The following is an 18,471-nucleotide window of genomic DNA, read 5'->3' on the forward strand; positions in this document are numbered from 1 at the left end:
ACAAAATAATCATACAGTGATTCTTCAGTCTGCTAAAATCTCCCAGCCCCTAGCAATCTGTAGTTCAGGGCTCCCTTAGGAACCAGGTAGGGGTGTCTTTCTTTTTCTGTTTTATGCTCTCTCATGAGTCTCACAGTTAAAATAAAGTTTATTCTTATATATTTTGTGAACTCAGTGAGCTTCTCCTTTGTCAGGATTGAGCCATGAGTATGTCACCAGTGATCACATGTCACATCACAGCATGTCTCTCTCATCTGACAGGTCTGAAATACAATTTTCACTAGCACTGCAGTGACTTGAGTCAAACGACAGGCATGCACAGTAAAGATGACAGCAGAATTAGACTGGCTTTTGCTAGAGTTAATCTAACAGGCCCAATTAAAAACATTACTAAAGTCACCTGGCACTAACTGTATTGTCAACTGCAAAATGAAATATAATCCATTTAACGGACACTTACTTTGGCTGCTGCTCCATGCTGGAGCCCTTCACATGGCATCTTTGCTACTACTGTTACTGAAGATTAAAGCTAACTCGAGTGTACATATCTGGGCTACAAAGGCACCGCAACTTTGATGTGTTGATGCAGGCTAAATCTTGCTTTTCTAAGTGATATAGGCATTCACAGGTGTAAATGTTTCTTAGAGGGTCACTGGGACTGGGACACATGCGCAGTTTAGGAAATTTTTGTTCATACATCCAGTTTACTTAGACACTACTTATTGTCTTGCTGAACTTGTCCTACATATTTGTTAAACTAAGAAAAAAAAAAGTGGTTGTGTAAACATATAAGTTTGAAAAATAGCTAAAAATACCGTCTATTAACATCGCCCTTGGTAGACTCACTTTCTAAGTCAAAAATATGGAACTTCAGAAATTCAGAAATGCATTTAGCATGCTAATACACCAGAATTTTCAAACTTTCTCCCTGAATTAATAAAACTGATACTGAAAATCTTTACACAGTGCACGTTATTCTAACTTGTACTGCATACAATGTATGTCACCAAAATAATGCAATTAATTCTTACTTCTTTGTAGTGGCACTTAGGGACTATTTGGATTAAATATAAATTTCCAAATCACCACTTCAGTGAAAAGATTTACCCACTGTTTTGGCATGGTAGAGCATATCACAAAGTATCTTGATCCCTACTTACTAGGTTTACACAGCAATGTCTTGGGTAAGCAATCATGATACACAGACATCTGTTATCTTTCTCATTCAGACAACTCCAGTGGGAAATATTATTATACGGTGAGATTTTCAAAGGTACAGAGGGAGTGAAGTATTCAGTTAGCACTGATTTTCAGTCAGATGTCTAGCTGCCCTTTGTAGCTGCAGAAATCCTCTCTTAAATATGGTATTTTGCAAAACAATGAAACATCCTCATCAGAGGCTGTCCCATTCTGACCAGTGTCAAAAAAGATAACATATATGAGGGGTTCAACGGTCTAACACTAGGGTCAAGGACAGAGGTAAAAAAAAGAAAAGAAATAAGGGGATGACTGGCAACTTAACTTCAAAAGAAAATAAGGATAGGCTAATACGACAAAGATCTTAAAGCGCTGTAGAATATAACTCAGACACTGTTTATTACCCCTTTCTTTAAACAAAACCATTGGCTCACCCAGTGAAATGGAAAGGCAACACACCTAAACCTCCCAAAGGACATATTTTTTCCAGGTATTTTTTCCACAAGAGAGGTTTGATCAACCTCTGGCAGTGAAAAATTGAAACATGACACCAAAGACAATAACATTATTTCATGGAAGCAAATATGCCATTATTCACAGTGTCACTGTAGGAACCATACATTAGGATTTCAACATTCAGGAGCTTCAATTCTCTGTACTTTTCCATAGCCTTTCCTCAAAACCTTACACCCGACAGACACATCTTTAATATGATCTCTGGAAACATACTCAACATAGCTGTAAAATTGCTAGTTTGAAAATGGAGAATCTACCAGCACAAAACTGAGTATAAATTAACCACAAAAACATTTACCCTGAATGCCAGCAGATGCTACAGCTTCCCCTAAGTTCTGTGATGTCGTCAAGGCCCCAGGCCAGCCTATTTGGACATAACCACACCACGCTACACCAAAGTCTGTGTGCACTAGTCATTATAAGAATAAATGACAACTGCATAACACTGCGTTATGCATTACCATATTTATACAGTTATTACAGAAGAGTCTTTAGCAGAAATCTAAGAACATAAAGAGGCAAATTTCTAAATGTTTACAGGGAATACATATCTCCCAATTGTATTGCAGCTTGGGAAAAAGCATAAAGGTTACAACAGATTTATTTCATCTTCTTATTTTATGAAATGACAAGTTTTGTTGATGAAGGTGGGAGGTACAAACATAATAAATTGCATTGGAAGATCTTTGATGAACACCTGTTCTTGATTTTAATTAATATTTAGTACAAAAAAAAAAAAAAACAGGCAAACAATTAAAAATAAGTAATTATTAAGAAAAGAGGGATCTGTGGTCAATAGTGTTTCATGTTTTCAACACTGACAAAGAAGAAAAGTGTATAAATATTGATAAAGTTTGCTGATAACAAGTGGAGGAGAATTTAACCATACCATGAACAGGTCATGTATAGCCAATTAAAAAATAGATGCAAAGAAAGCAAAAATGTGAGCTCTTATATCTATGAACAAATATGGGTGGACATACTTACAGGATGGAGTATCCTGGAAAGCAGTAACTCTGACAACCTTAGGGTTCTAACAGGTAGCAGGTAACCTAATAAGCATGAGCTCTCTGTGTCGTTCTGTGGCTACAAGAACTACTGAGATGATAGCTCTTCTGTTGCACTAGCAAGGAATAATAGTATCATCTTTTTTTAATTATTTTTTTTTTAGATCACCACTAGGATACAGATCTTGAGGACCTACTTTTCAAAAAGAGTAAATACTGACAAACTTGTTAGTCTCTTTTCTTTCCTCCAGAGGACAGCTAAGTGTCCCTCACTTGAAGCAAGTGAAAAGAAAAGTGTATAAATAGAACAAGGGTTACATGCTTAAAATCATTGTGGAATGCTGTCTTTTTAGCTATTTCTTTAAAACGAAGAGACAAATATGTTTTTACAAGCAAAATTAGTAAAGCAGAATTTAAGAATCATACCATTGTTTTTAAGTAAGAGTAAAACAAAAGAATTGCATTATTTTTCACATCTACAGTGCAGAACAAAGCGTAACAGTTTGCTGGGAGGTCACAGAACACCTGATACACACAACTATCTGGAGTACTGTTGGGGCAGAGTGATTACTACTAAATACAGATTTAGAGGGTTCCCTGTTGTCAGGCAGATTGCTGTTGAGAATTTTAGGATGCTTAGGGTAGTTAATAAAAGAGAAGCACTGGGAGCATTGCAAGGCTATAAATTCCTCCCTCATACCTTATGCAGCTCAGCACTGGAACTTTCCATATGTCTGTTTTTAAATGGCATAAACTTGTTTTGACCTTAATCAGCATTTTAGACTAACATTACATGGGGATGAGGGGAAAAAATAAAAAAAAAAGGGGGTGGGGTGGGGGGAGAAGTTATTAGTCAGAGAGGCTTGCTTTAAGATCTATGTAATGGGAAGGTCAGCGCTCTTAATTTATCCACTGATATCTTAAAAAAGCCAAAGCAATGACAACACAAAATTGTATAATTAACTGTTCTAAAAGAATATAAATTAATACACATTTTGCAATCAAACCAGCAAGCATTTGAAGACCAGGTTACTGTATCTGCAGGTATCAAATGTCATAAAACACATAAATTAACAAGTCTGTTAAATGACAGTTGAGATGCCAGCTTTCCTTTTTTTATCATGGAAGATATTCCCAGGATCTGTGACATCTGTGGTGGCTAATCCCCCATAGAGAAACTGACATTAAAAGGAATTCACACTGTGGTAAAGCCATACACCATTACAATGTCAGCTATGGGTTTCCAAAGCTCTCCTGGATTCTAGGCTGTGGAGTGGAACATGAGTGAAGAATGACAAGGCTGGTTTCCAATTTGCATTGCAAACAATTGAATGTATAAACTGTGACTTGGAACTACTTTGCTGCAGTAAAGAATTCCAACATACAGTTCAGAGGAAAAAATATATTCCTATACACCACTATTCTCATCTACTTTCCTGAATGCCTTGGCTTTTTTCAAGAAACATTTCTTTCCAATTGATACCTGCTTCATTTTCAGCATATGAATTCAATAAGGTTTTTAAAATTGATTAAAAATGTAAATATATCACTGTGAAATATCACTGCAAGCTCTCCAAACAGCCCCCATAGTTGACGAATTTACAGATAATTCACAACAGCATTTCAGAGAAGAACTGACTAAGAACAAGGAGTAAACAAGCTGTTTGCCTGCACCACCTCATCCCAAGCAGTTAATAAGCTTGGTCTTGTTGCCATTCCAAACTCCTTCTCTGCTGATCTTCTATTCCTGACCTCAGAAAGCTTTCTGATTTCATATTTGAAACTTGATCATCTTGAACATGAATCCAGGTACTTCTGTTCTTGCTTTCCCTGATAAAACCCCCCAAGTTAACCACTTCTTTCATCCCATTTCTGATCGTGACAGTATTATGATTTTTCTTTTTCTACCTTCTGCTTTTGAGTTGCAAATCTTACATCTCAGCATCACCTCGTTCTGACTTTATCAGCTCCTTGCTTACTATCAGCCTTCCAGGACAAACCCACACAAAGAGTGACTCTTCCTTTTGGATAGAAGGCTCAATGTCATTCAAGGACTCCATCATCATTTTCCCAGAAACACAACTTATACAATCAATGTAGTTCAAATGATATTCCACTATCACATGACCAAAGAGAACAAATCCAAAAACTAGATCACTTTATACAAAGCCATCGTTTCAAACTGCAACTTATTCTCTGGAAGCAGCTGCCTGCTTGCAAGTAACTGTGCTAGCAGTGGTAAACAAGGAACTGGAAGGAGCAGTGTGAAGCAAACAGGCAAGGACCCAGCACAAACTGTGTCAGACAAAAACAGAACTGCTACAAAGCCCAACTGAATTTACATTCAGCATTTGACAGTTAAAAAGATTTCAAAGAGGAAACTGTTTCTGCTCCATTACTTTTAGAAATAAAACTCCTAAAAGGGACATGACCTTTAAACATCTCAGACAAGGAAACATGAGGCTGAAGCTCATTTACAACATAGGACTAACTCTTTATAGTGGTATGGCAGTAACTCCACACACAGAAACATCCAAAATACTTCATTTCTAAAGCATTAATCATACTTTCCACTAGCCTTGAAACACAACATTCTTTCATCCAAAATAGCATCCCCAAAGTAATACTACATATTTTTGCTTTGCTGCTATGATGAGAATAGCAATTACTGACTACACGCAGTTTCCACTTATTTAGTCAAAATTACTCTTTTTATACTGAGCATTTAATACTAGCTTATATGATAGTAAAGGTATAAATGAGAACTTTCTACAACATATTTACCCTTCATATAAGTTAAATCACCCACTATGTTGTACATCTCAACTGCAATGCACTCCTATCATTATATATCTGTCCTGTCATTATATATATATATTCATATCTCACTAGACTTTCATTCTTTCAGTATGTCAAATAACCTTTCAATGAGTACTTCACCTTGCACTGTATAACACTGAGGATGAAAGCGTAACTTGTTAGTAATGGAGAGAGAGAAGAAACTTCAACAAAAAGCCTAAAATAATTAAACAATTAAAGTAAACATTCAAGTTACATCAGAAGAATCACACTTAAAGAAAAGTTGACATTCATCATTCTAAAATAAAATAACCAGTGTAAATAAAATGCTGATACATTTCCTCCCCCCACCCCACAAATCATCTCTAGACACCCAGTCACTGGGTGGAAAATGCTCTAACATCATCAGATCTACCGCCCAGTCCTAGCAATTTTTTTGTTGTTGTTTTGTGTAAAGCTACAGGAAAAGGCTGTTATGGCAGCAGTCTATTCTCAGATACCATCTATTTCAACAGTATTCTGTCCCATTACCCTGATCTCTTTAAGCTGTACAAACACAAAATGAACGTATTCTAGGCTTATCAGGATTACCAGACCTGTTGAGCACAGCGACAGTCACAGTGAAGCAGTGGTCACTGAAAGCTTCTCCTTACTGCACATAAACACAGCAGCAACCCTGGGCAGCACTATGGCTTCTGTCACACCACTGAAGGAGCTCACGGCCCCCAAGATCAAAACTGGGTAAAGGAATTTTCTTATACACCATATGTTTATTCTTTGGGTTTCATTTATTTTTAATCCAGGTACATCATAAATCACACAAGTACAAATCTATGAACAAATAAAATTATGAGACGGAAAATTTTCCTAAATCTTAAAAGCTTTAATGGAAGTTGACGTAAATCATGTTTTGAGGCAGTGAAAATACGATTAGGTAAAAATATAGGAAAACATTCTGAGCCATAACCTCACCAAAATATAAAAAGCTGTAGCTCCATTCTGGTATGTATTTAGATAGCAAGCTATTTTGGGTAAAGACCGTCTTTCTGTAGGCATCTATAGTATCTAGCACAATGAAACCCTGAGCTCTGTAGCAACACAACCAGAGTATACATCAGACAGGCAGCCTTTTAGTGTGTTAGATTCTAATGTCAATCAAAACCAAAAATGAGAATCCCAAATCCATAAAAAAGCAGCATCAGTTGTCATATAAATGTGAAACCCACCGAGCTGCTAAATCAGTCTGAAAATCACAAGTGTAAGAGACTGTTCCTTCTAGATGGTGGTGGTTTTCTCCATGAATGAATACAGACATAGATCCATAGATCCTCCCTACTGTTAAGCAAATGTGTATCTGATTGTGGAACTAAGACAATGAAATATGGAACTTCTGCTCCACGTAAAAGCAACAGTTCCTATAGTATCAGATCTGAAGTCATATCAGATATCATTGCATTTATATCCAAATCCTAATTCTATGCAATATTACTGGAAAATCAGTGCTGACTTAAATGCTGAATAACATGTTCAAACAAAACGAGTGAAGAGGTAGCACAGCAGTAACATTCCAAGCGGTACATGCTGCACAGGAAAGTATTCCTCTTGTCTTCACAACCTCATTAGATGCATGAAAGGGACATCCATTCAAGCTTAACAGCTAAAATGATATACTGAAGATCAGGCAGCCTCCTAGAAATGGGGTTTTGACCTACAGGTAGTCTTATAAATTGCCTTCAGGGTAGCAGGTACAGCAGCCACATGCCATTAAGAGAACAGCTTGAAGTCCATTTTTTCATGGTAACAGCTGAACAAGGATGCCACCATTCCCAACACAGTTCCGCAACCCTGGCTGAAGTTCTAGAGGTTGGGCCAGGTAGACTAAGGTTTTCCTAAAATCCACCTGTGGATTTTTGGTGGAGTCACATGCAAATGAATACTGAACACTAAAAACAACCTGAGGCAGCCAGAGGAAAAATAAATAAATAAATAAAAATGTAGGTAGCAGGGAAGTCAATGACACAGGAAGAAAAGCATGGTAAGAGATGAGAGAAAGCTGACAGAGAAAGCAAGAGAGCAAGAACACTTTCTAAACCAAAGGATTTGGAACCATAAATCAATAAACTATTTGCTGCTATTTAATCCCAACCATGTTTAGATAAACAAGACTATCTACTCTCTGTGAATATGGTACACTTTTGTGTGTCTTTTCACGTTAAAAGAAAAAAAAAATCTTCTCTTAATAGAAACAACCTGTAAATCTCTAAATAATAAGTAATAAAGCTCTTATGCTATTAATATACTGCATTTACGAAGTACCAGTTGTCACCAGGAATACCCAGTGTACTGGTCACTCCCAGAGAAACAGACCCATCATAAAACATTCAGCAAGTGTTTGGGTGATTAGCAAAGGACAGTGAAACATAAATCTACATTGGGCTAAAAATAAATAGGGAAGAAAGAATGTGACTAAATTTGCTATGGACACCAGAACTTCCAACACCTCTGTTTTGGAGGATGATCTTCCTAAGCACCCATGGAAATGGCCAGCAATGCATGTGATCCAATACACTTAGATCATTTATTAGAAAAGAGCAGTGGAATTTATCATTGCACCTGTAGTAGGTGTGACACAGAATTCACACTGAGAGGTCACTTCAGCATTTCCTTTCAGGAAAATTCCTTTATCCAAAAGGTATAATGTGCTCACTCAAACAATTCAGATATTTTTGGGACTGTGCATCAGTAGTGGAACTACCCAGAGATCCCCCTACCATGCAAACACTACCCAAGCTTTCCTCCTGTGGCCATACTCTACACGGAGCTCTACAAAATGGCTGCATAAGAAGAATCCCTGGTGGGCATCTTTACAGCCTCTGTATTGTGCAGTTGTTGGAGTGTACGGCACTATTTTTGTAAACTGTGGTGTTATCTTGTATTTAGTTACATTGTGCAAGTCTTCTGTGCTCTTGAGGAACCGGACTCCCCTGATCAAAGAAGGAAGATCCATCACTTCTAGTCACACTGATGAGTTCTACATAAGCAGTTCCCACCTAATAAATATGCTTCCCCCAAAAAGATGATCAGTGGAACTAACCTGGGAAGTAAGGCTGACACTATCCAAAAGTATTAACTAGAATACACGCTAAAATTAAAAAGAAACCCAACAACCCAGAAGTCCAATAGAGTTGCCAACATTTTTCCCTGTTGTGTGTTCTCTAGAGGGGGAATCAAAACTGAACTGTAACCAGGAAACCAACATAATAGCATGAACTGAAATTGCTTTAATCTAAAATGACCCAAAACGCCCTCCTGAAAAAAAAAAAAAAAAAAAAGCTTGTCTTCCCCCACTACTGCTAAATCTCTGGGTTAAAAATCCTTGCAAATCTAATGCACTGAAGAAATGTGATGAAAATGAAATTAATGTACTTTTGTACATTTGAGGATTCAGAAGAATCCCCCTTTCTTTTGAACATATAAAATGAAAAGATCCACAACACCCAGAAGGCTGTGAATAATTATTTTTACTAACAGGACTGCCAGAAATTTTTAAACACTTACTAAGCACAAGATTTCAAGATAAAAAAAAAAAAAATTAACTTTTAAGTTTTTTTTTCCCCAGATTCCTTTCCTCAACAGACTCCACATAAAGAACTTATTTCAATTTTCCCCTCTATTAAAAATAAATGGCATTAATAAAGCCAAAAAGGAGGCATTTCTATTCATCTAAATTCTGTAAGGAAGCATATTTATGCAGATGGATGTGGTAGTGAACAGTACAAATCAGAAGTGGGGCTGCGGCTCTTCAGTTTTGGCCTTCCTTGTGAAGGAAACAATAAGCTTGATTCTGCTCTGTTGACCTACTGATTGCAGAGGTGTCACTCAACAGCAGATTTTCACAGCTGATACAAAATACATGTTCTTTTTTTCTTGTGAACTTTCAGTAGCTGAAGCTTTGCATCAGTCAGTGTAAAATGAAGGCTATGGAAAAGAACTCAGAATTATTTATAAAGAAAGCCAACAGAGAAGCCAAATTCTTCTGTTGTTTGCACAGAAGTAATCCTAGAGTAACTTGATTTCTAGAATAAAACCAAGTTTTGAATAAATCTGGGCTAAAATACTCCAGGAGTTGTGCTAATAACTGGAAAATGTCTTTTCTGCTTTGTAGGCTAAGCTAAACTCTTACGAGGAGGCAGCATTTGACTGTTTGTAACTATAGCATTCCTGGTAAGAAACAGCAGTCCTGTCTATTTTGCTCTTCTCTCTGGCTGGTTGGCAAATATTATCATAAACACCTCATCCATAGAACACGCCAGTGTGGACTGTGAAATCCCCAACTGCCAAGATTGATGTGAGAATTCAAGTTTACCTTTGGAAATCCTGATCTTAGTTCTCTTCAGTGGCAGCCACAGCAGTCATGTTACAAAAGCAGAAGCCCTGGCTGCAAAATGCCTTGAAGAAGTTTACATTCACAGAATAAGGTCGTTTAGGACAAGGAAAATAATGCAATGCTTATGGCCAGTGCTTATTACAGTCTGTGCCTAATATAAAGAGGCTTGAAATCTATCAACAGAGCCTGTCAGAAGTCTGACTTATTTCAAGGTGGGAAGACTTGTGCATTTGACTGAAAAGATTATTACTTGAATAACTGCCTGTTGGCTAAGAGAAGTCATCGCACCTCCACCCTTACTCCCCAGTTCAGCTGACACCAGCACACACCAGCTCAGCTAAGCCGTACGCTTCTTCCTTTAGTTGTAAGTACAATGACACCAGACACTGAGCTGGTTTATAGAGCAAAACGTGCAGACCTCTGATGGTGAACTGCTGCCAAAGAATTAAAGCACAAGGTGTTGTCTCTAGTCAAGTATAGCCCATGCAAATCCTCCACTACAAAGTGAAATGCACTTGAAGGACAATCAAGTCAACTATTCAGCTGTGTAAAACAGTAATTTCCCCAGAATACCAGCACTATCATTTGGTTTAGCTTAGAAAAACAAATGCTCTGTTTTGTTTTTTTAATCAGGCTGTGAAAGGGTATAAATAAGCATCTGTGATAGAATGATATAGTTCTAATGAAAGTCTGGAATAGCCTGGGGAGACTGCTAAATAAGTCATTGTGCTAAAGAAATGCTATATTTTTGTGAAATGCCTTAACAGTACACTGATATTGACAGGACCATGAGAGCCTAGGGTAAATAAAGTTTCCCTTTTGAGAAAGCTGTTCTCTTCATGGTATCTTCATCCTTAATACTTATTCAGATTCCCTCTATGCCTTATACCTTTTTTTCACAAAATAACGCTTATTTTAATCACGTCAGTAGAATACACCACGACACCTGCAGGCAGGTAGGAGTGTGAGGCACTGTTGAGTCAGACATCAGCAAGCAGCTGTAGAACATCTCCATGTTGCTTTTAAAGACCAGAGCCATACATAACCTTTAGATATCTAAAGAACAGAATAAAAATGGTGATTTATATATCTGGCACCTCTTTCTGTAGCTCTCCTGAACACACTATTTTCCTAAGAGGGAAATGGTAGCAAAAGCAGAAAATAATTTAAAAACAACCGTTTTAGAATAAAGCTATTCTACTGCACCTCCTTCAGTTTTTAGCAGGTATTATCATTTCACAGAGCAGGATATTACAGTCTGTTCATAGTTATTGTTACAAGAGTGCATAAGTCTTTCGTGATCCTGTGTTGAGCAACAATAAAAAATAAATTAATATTTTCAGCAAGAGAAGACAGAAAATAACATCTGATTTCTGATTCTTTTTGGTCATGAGGTCAGCTTAGCAATACATCTGGAAAACTTAGTTTCATTTTTTCTGTACTGCTTATTGCTATATTAGCATTACTCTCTTCCCATGTTTTACAACATGAATTATGTCAGAATAATAATGAATACAATCAGAACACAGAATGAGAGTGTTTACCTGATGTAAACATGCTCTGAAAGTGAAATTAGACTTGCTAAAATGTACATGCATAAAACTCTCTTCATTTATAGACAAGAGAGCCTACCATTTAGTATTCCTAAAAATATATGACTATATATTATGAATGAAACGTAGTTCAGCACAAAAGGAAATTATGGTGGACAAGTTCAGCGTCCAATAACAACAACAAAATTTTACGTGCTATGGGAATATATCTTACATCATTATTTAAGCCTTCATAGATTTTTTTTCCCACTTAGTCTTACCATTTCTCATCAAACTTGGCTTTCTGGTTTTCTCACAGCTATAACAGAACTTGACAATTCCCAGTTATGTGGGAGTTTTCCCCCTGTTTGCTCTACAGCTATGATTCTTCTTCCCAAGCAATTTTACTTAAATACTTCCTATTTTTCTCCATTTCTTCCTTCGATAAAGTAAGTTCGTGAAGCAAAATCATTTTAAAGCATATTACCTGTCAAATTTCAGTAGCTGGTATGTAAAAATGTATTCATATTCTTATGGTTGCTCAGATGAGTGTTAGATTTAGTCAGGCAGAACAGACTAAACACTTCTTAACAACCACAATTAGACTGGTAAGAATTTTATGATCTTGCAAGCTACCGATGAAACCATTCATTTAAGTCATAGTCTCATTGATTTTTGTTCCTCCTATTAAAAGCCAAGCATATGAATGGGGAGAAGTAACTGAAGTAACAGAAACGATATAGAAAAATCACAAAACAGTATTCATCAGTACTTCAGTTAAAAATCCCCCAAACAATCTTCCCATTCAGTGTTTTTGATGTTAACATCTTTAATCATTGCACACATCCAGAATAGTCTCTATGACATTTTGACTTCTGTGTTGTTAAAAGCAGATACAAGACTCCCCGAAAAGTATTTTAATAAGTATTATCATAAAACATTTCTTTTAATTTAATCATAAAAATAAGCAATCTGATTGGTAATCAAAACATTAAAACTAATAAAAACACTGTAAAACTTCATCTTATTTTATCTCATAATACTTCCAAATGTTTGTTTATATCAATAACATTCACAATGTGTTAGATAATAACTTTTTACGTTGATAAAATAAACCCAGTGCTATTTTATCTTTAAAAAGAGATCAGACCTGTAGAGAAAATACTCATTAGTATTTTGAAAACCATGTTATGTGACACTTGCATTTAATAAGGTAACAATTTACATTTATGCAGTACCTTTTATCCCAAAGCAATTTACAACTTATAGCCAGAGATTATCACTTTATCTCTAGTGAAATTTGGCAACTGTGAAGTGTTGCTCTATACTATCAAGCAAGAATTCTGTCAGGTAACAATAAATATAAGGTTTCGCTTGAAGAAGTATGACCTACATCTATGCCTCAAATGAAATCAAGCAAGAATGTTAAATTATTTTTCTGAAATTGCATTGTCTTTTTATGTAGCATCTACCAGCAAAATCAGAAATAGATTCTACAAAAAACAGAAAAACTTTTGCAACCCCCTCTGATAGATTATCTCAAATAAACATTTCCAGCAATATAACCAGCCCAACAAGGACTCTGAAAGTGCCACCTACTGTATGGTTAAAACTTCTTCCTGTACTGCTTCCTATGCATATCTTTGGCTAAACAGTACTTAGGAGTAGCTTGAGATAGGGAATTACATTAAGAAACATGTCTAACTTTCAGATATTTTAATAAAGATATTTCAATAAGGACAAATTTTAAGAGAAAAAAATAGCAACTACAAGCATTGAAAATGCCACAACTTCCACTAGAATAATCATAGTACTTTAAAAAATAAATCTAAATTAATTTTGTCTCTGGAATGCACATTTCCAAGTTTTACCCTGTATCAACAAAGATAAGAAAGTGCTCCTTTCAAACAAACAAACTATAAATAATACTATGGGTTTGGGGCAAAATTACTGGCTAACTTGTTGTAAGGTTAAACACAGACAATTTCACCGACAATTTTGTTTTTCCAAGATACAGTAATTTGACATGAGGGTAACTATGACTGAAATTCATGCTTTTGTGTATGGAAAAACAAGGGCATGTGAGTGAAATGAGGGACAGAAAATGTAAACCATTGATTAAAAAACTACCTTCTAGCCCAATCGTCCCTGGAACCACCCATCATAAGACAATGAAAAACAAAACAAAACAAAAACATAAACATGAGCTTAAAACTTCAAATAATATTGGATCATTCCATTCTCAGTATGTAAGACAACGTCCTTCCGAGAAATAGGTGGTCAACATCAGGATGTAACATCAGGGAATAACCATGCCACTGCGCATTTAAGTTGCCTAATGCAACTCTATGCAAAATTTCATAAACCTGTTAAGCAATTTTTAGAATTAGTAGTTTTCTTTGGAGGCGTGAAGACCACAGAGGGGAAAGAAGGGCTTACAGAAACCTACATAAAAAGTGTAGCCCCAAGGTCAGAATCTATTTCTCCCCCAAGCCTACAGCACGCTGTAATTCAGTTCACCTTCTATTAAAAGGAAATAGAAGGAAATTGCTGCAACCAGAGGCAGATCTTCTAAGTATCTGTTGGTGACAGATCCGGGTAGATCACTGGTATGATCAATTTAATTTAATAGGATATATAAAAGTCCAGCGAGAAGTGGCCATATTGTTGTTTTCATGTTTTAAATTAATAGAATAAAGCACTAACTGTGATCAGATCCTATGGAAAGATTGGGAGAAATACCTAAAGCAGCAATGTGAATACCCTGTCAGAATAAGTCATAAAGCATTTATATCCACATATATCTCAGAGTGAATTCTTCATGCACTCTGACAAGGCCATTTTGAATTGATCACATCCAGTTCTTCTTGGATAATCATGCATAAACACTTGGCACAACAACATTAATAAGCAATGACATAAAAAATTTATGTCTAACCAAACAGACTCCATCTGAGCAGTTACATGCTAAAATACTTGAATTCCTTCCTCCACTCCCTGGACCAAATTCGTTACTTTTTCATTTAAAGGTGGTTTAAAAAAGAGACCATTTATTTATCATTTTGTACAGTTCTGTTGGCAAACCCTTTCATTAGAAAAGCAGTGTAATAAAGAGATGCATAATACGAGTATAGTGGAGACGTACTCCTCCCCATCAACTGCATCCATATTCCCTTTGAATCCACCTCATGCTGGTTATTCTTAAAGAATTCAGAAGAACTAAAATCTGTACAGAGTTCAGGTAAATCAGCCTAGTCAGAAAAATCTCTCATAGTTTTCATTTCAATTCATTTCTGCTATTATCAGCTTCCAACCCAGACAATCTTTTTTTTTTTTTTAATCTGTATTCCACTGCATGGAATGGGTTCATCATTTAAAAAAAAAAAAAATCTAAAAAATCTAAAAAAAATTTAATCACAGCAAAAGTCAGGGAGCATTCATAGCAGTTACTACTTCACATTCCCACTGCACAATCTATACAAAAAGATTAAAAAAAAAATTACAAAAATAATGAAGACTTAAATATCCTTGAAGCTGTAACACTAAGGAAAACTGAAGCACAACAACAACAACAAAAATATCCCTGTATCTTGTTACAGAGCACCGTAACTGTCTAGTGAAACTGCAAAGAGTCATCAACTGCCCCAAGAGCCATACTCAGACAACAAAGAAATCTCTTGAAGCAGGAGAAACGGTTACCAGCTGACATAGGAGCAACGTCTCCAAGTGTCTTTACACTACAATTAAACATGGGTCTATCCTGTTGCTGATCCTGTCACCCAGCTTGTTAATGCATCTCTCAAACCTGTAAAGCTGAATGGACCTTATTCAAGAGAACTAGAAGTTTCAATGAGAGGAGAATGAATACTTTCAAACAATTCACGGTTCAGACCAGACACTGCCTAGAAATACACACATCCTACTTTATTTTTTAAGATATTCATAGCCTTCAACATGTCCTTAATACTTGGGTATTGAAATAACATTATTTTGATTACATATAATCAGCAAACTAAAGGCTCAAGTGACCCTACTGGATGCTCTGTTTATGCTTCCATCCTCCAAGCTTTCAGAGAACAAAATTGCGGGGGATATCACAGGAACTATAGAAGAATGTTATAAATTATGCCTCTCCCATTCCCATCTCACCTTTGGTCATAAGTACCACTTAAAAGTTTTAGGAGATAATATCCACAGCGTAAATTAATCAATAGTCTGTCACCTTGCTTGCTATGGGAGAGTGGAATAAATTTTAGGTCTGATTATGTAAAGAGCTGTAGACTGTGGAAGACATTCCCGGAGAACACAGTCCAGGATGTCATCACCCATACCAGCAAGCCTAATAGCAGCAGAGCAACCATTACAGATGACGTCCTCTGAAGCACAGGAGCGTGCCCCGTACAGACTTAAAGACCTCCTTACCATTCTTACCTCCCACAGGTGAAGTTCTCACTTCAACCGTACATTCTGGATTGGCAGAGGAACAGAGTGAAATGATACAGATAATCTCACCTAAGGCATGTCCCAGTAGGTTAGCACCGACTTGCTCAGCACCCTGGTCACTTGTTCTTAAAGTTCTAGCAAGTACCTGCTACTTATTTCAGTCCGAAAGTTTCAAAGACATGCTTTGGTACATCCATCAAGGACAAAGTCATGTCTTCAGTTTAATTTGAACAGCCCAGGCTCAAGATGTTCTTAAATTTTACTTCATATGATGGCTGTAAGCTAAAAAGCCAAATCAAACTCAAGCCAAATGCTAGTCGAAACATCTTTATTTTTTCCCTTCCTCAATCTGAAAATGAAACCAAGCTGTTATTTTGATGTTTCTGTCAAAAGGGAACTGAAACTTCCTATTTTTTCCTTCACTTTTTCTTTCCCCCAGTAAAGAAAATTCTGATTAACACTTCAGAATAGTAGTTTGACTAAAACTGACATCCCTTAGCAGGCCCCACTCTGCAAGGAAACTGTTTACTTCTGCTAGAATTTGCAGAGCAGCATTATCCTGATGCTTTTATCCTCACTTTTCTCCCTTGACATGAACACCAGTGCATACAGTATAAATTTTTGTCTGTGTGCACACTGCTCTGCAGACCCTGTGGCATCCTGCTGAGCTCAAACATTTTGCACCTGCCTACAAGAAGTTTGAATTGAAAGGCAAAGGAAAGCTGGGCGTTTCATTCTCCTTATTGTATGGAGAAAAACAAACGGGCCCCAGCAAACTGATCCTCCCATGTTACCCTCCCTTTTGGTATTCCCTGCACCAGGGCGTTTGTGTTTCAGTCTTACCACACGTAGCCTTTGCAGGTGTATGCATTTGCAGAACACGCTGGGCTGAGGACATTGCTGGTACTGATTACCCCTGCTCCCTTGCCACAGCCTGTGCAGTTTGAGGTATCTCCCAAAGCATTGCAGCCCACACCTTCTCCAAGCTTCTCAGTCACATATAAAACACAGAGCTGAAAAGAAGCTGCTGCACCTGTTGTGAGTATGAGGGAAACCCAGGCTCTAGCAGATGAAAAGCAAGGCTCTTACTGAAGTCACATGCTGGGGGCTGCAGGCCATTGTCCTCTCCATTTCTAAATGCTCCATTTCCCACTGTGAACCAGTTTGGGATTTCTAAACCAACAAACAGAAAACAAATAATTGAACACAAGCACCTTTGGAAAGAGCTGAGCTAAAACCTGAATTTAGCCTACCAAACACACTTGTTTCACTCACTGCTTGAAATTAAAGGTTTTTAATAAAGTAACTGCTAGTGGTGATCAGATAACCACCACTGCTTTAATAAGCAAATAAAAATGGTCTATCACGTACATTTCCTTAACTTTAATAAGACAAGTTCATTTTCCTTTGCATATTACACCACCAAGTGGCCTAATGCACTTCATTTTTTTTTTTTCTATTTACCATGTTTCCTCTAGAGACACCGGTACTGAAAACAAAATAAAATTAAAAAGCTGAATTGCTACATAAGATAAATAAATTGACTAGACCATAACTTGCGAGATTCAGCTAGACACTTGTATCAAATTTTCTCCTATTATAGCTTATAAATGCAAATTTAATACAAGTGTAAATTTGATTATCCTTTTTTTTCCTCTTAGCAGCAACTTAAAACTTACTAGGAAGAGGGTCATCTTCACCTTTATTTGGGTGATATGTGTCTAATGGAGTAGTCTGATACATCTGCTATGAACACCAACATTTTCAGATACTTCATTAAACATAAAATCTGACATAAGCAATTAAAATCTGTACTATGGAAAAAAATGTTTGAGAATTTTAAATAAAGTCTGGAAAAGCAAGCGAATCAAGGAAATCTGGAACAGGCTTGCATTGGTTCCTCTGTCTCTACTGAACAAGCAAAGCTTGCAGCTATTTGAAATGAGCAGGACTGCTCCCACGAGTGAGGGCAACAGGATCAGACCAAATATAATTGGTTACATTTACACAAAAATTATTTGTACCTATCCCAGTTAAAACTAGAGTTCAAACTTTCCATCCTCATTTGTAATGCCCAGATTTACGCTGCTACAAGCTTTATTTGGAAATTTTTTCCATAGTTAGACAATGGTGAGCTAGAAAGTTTATGTTAAAATAATGTATTCTTTAAGCTATCTTATTGAGAGAATCCTATTGAGAGTTAAATACTCCCTCAAGCCTGAGTGATATACTTCTTCCAACACAATTATAGAAAATGCCAAGAAAAATTTGGGACCTGGTTGTTTTAAGCGCTGTAGAAAACCAGCGGCAGGGTGCAGGCAGAAGTCACATAGATGGGAACTGGACATGTGCAGATACAGGGATACCTCCTTGCTCTGTGACTCGCAGCATAAAGCAGGCAGCCAGAGGGAAGCTCCGGTTCCTTTACCTGGAACCTCTGGTTCCAGGAGGTGCACCCAATGATAACTGCTGCCCTAGAAACCTTACAGCAAAGTAAGCTTGGAGCAGAGGAATGTAACTACAGGGCATGGCATACAACACAACAGCATGCAGATTTCTTGCACACCCACTCATGTATACAAACATGATC

At 36.9% G+C, this 18,471-nt stretch overlaps 1 long non-coding RNA gene across 1 annotated transcript in view; it reads right to left on the reverse strand.

The window, feature by feature from the left end:
- Positions 1–17,046, reverse strand: part of LOC121076870 — an 18,574-nt gene extending 1,528 nt beyond the window's left edge. Inside the window, exon 1 of the long non-coding RNA XR_005823770.1 lies at positions 16,971–17,046. This is a non-coding gene — a long non-coding RNA (uncharacterized LOC121076870). The remainder of the gene's footprint in view (positions 1–16,970) is intronic.
- Between the last annotated feature and the right edge of the window lie 1,425 nt (positions 17,047–18,471).

This window comes from Cygnus olor, chromosome 12 (assembly GCF_009769625.2).
Source record: "Cygnus olor isolate bCygOlo1 chromosome 12, bCygOlo1.pri.v2, whole genome shotgun sequence".
Lineage (NCBI taxonomy): Eukaryota > Metazoa > Chordata > Aves > Anseriformes > Anatidae > Cygnus > Cygnus olor.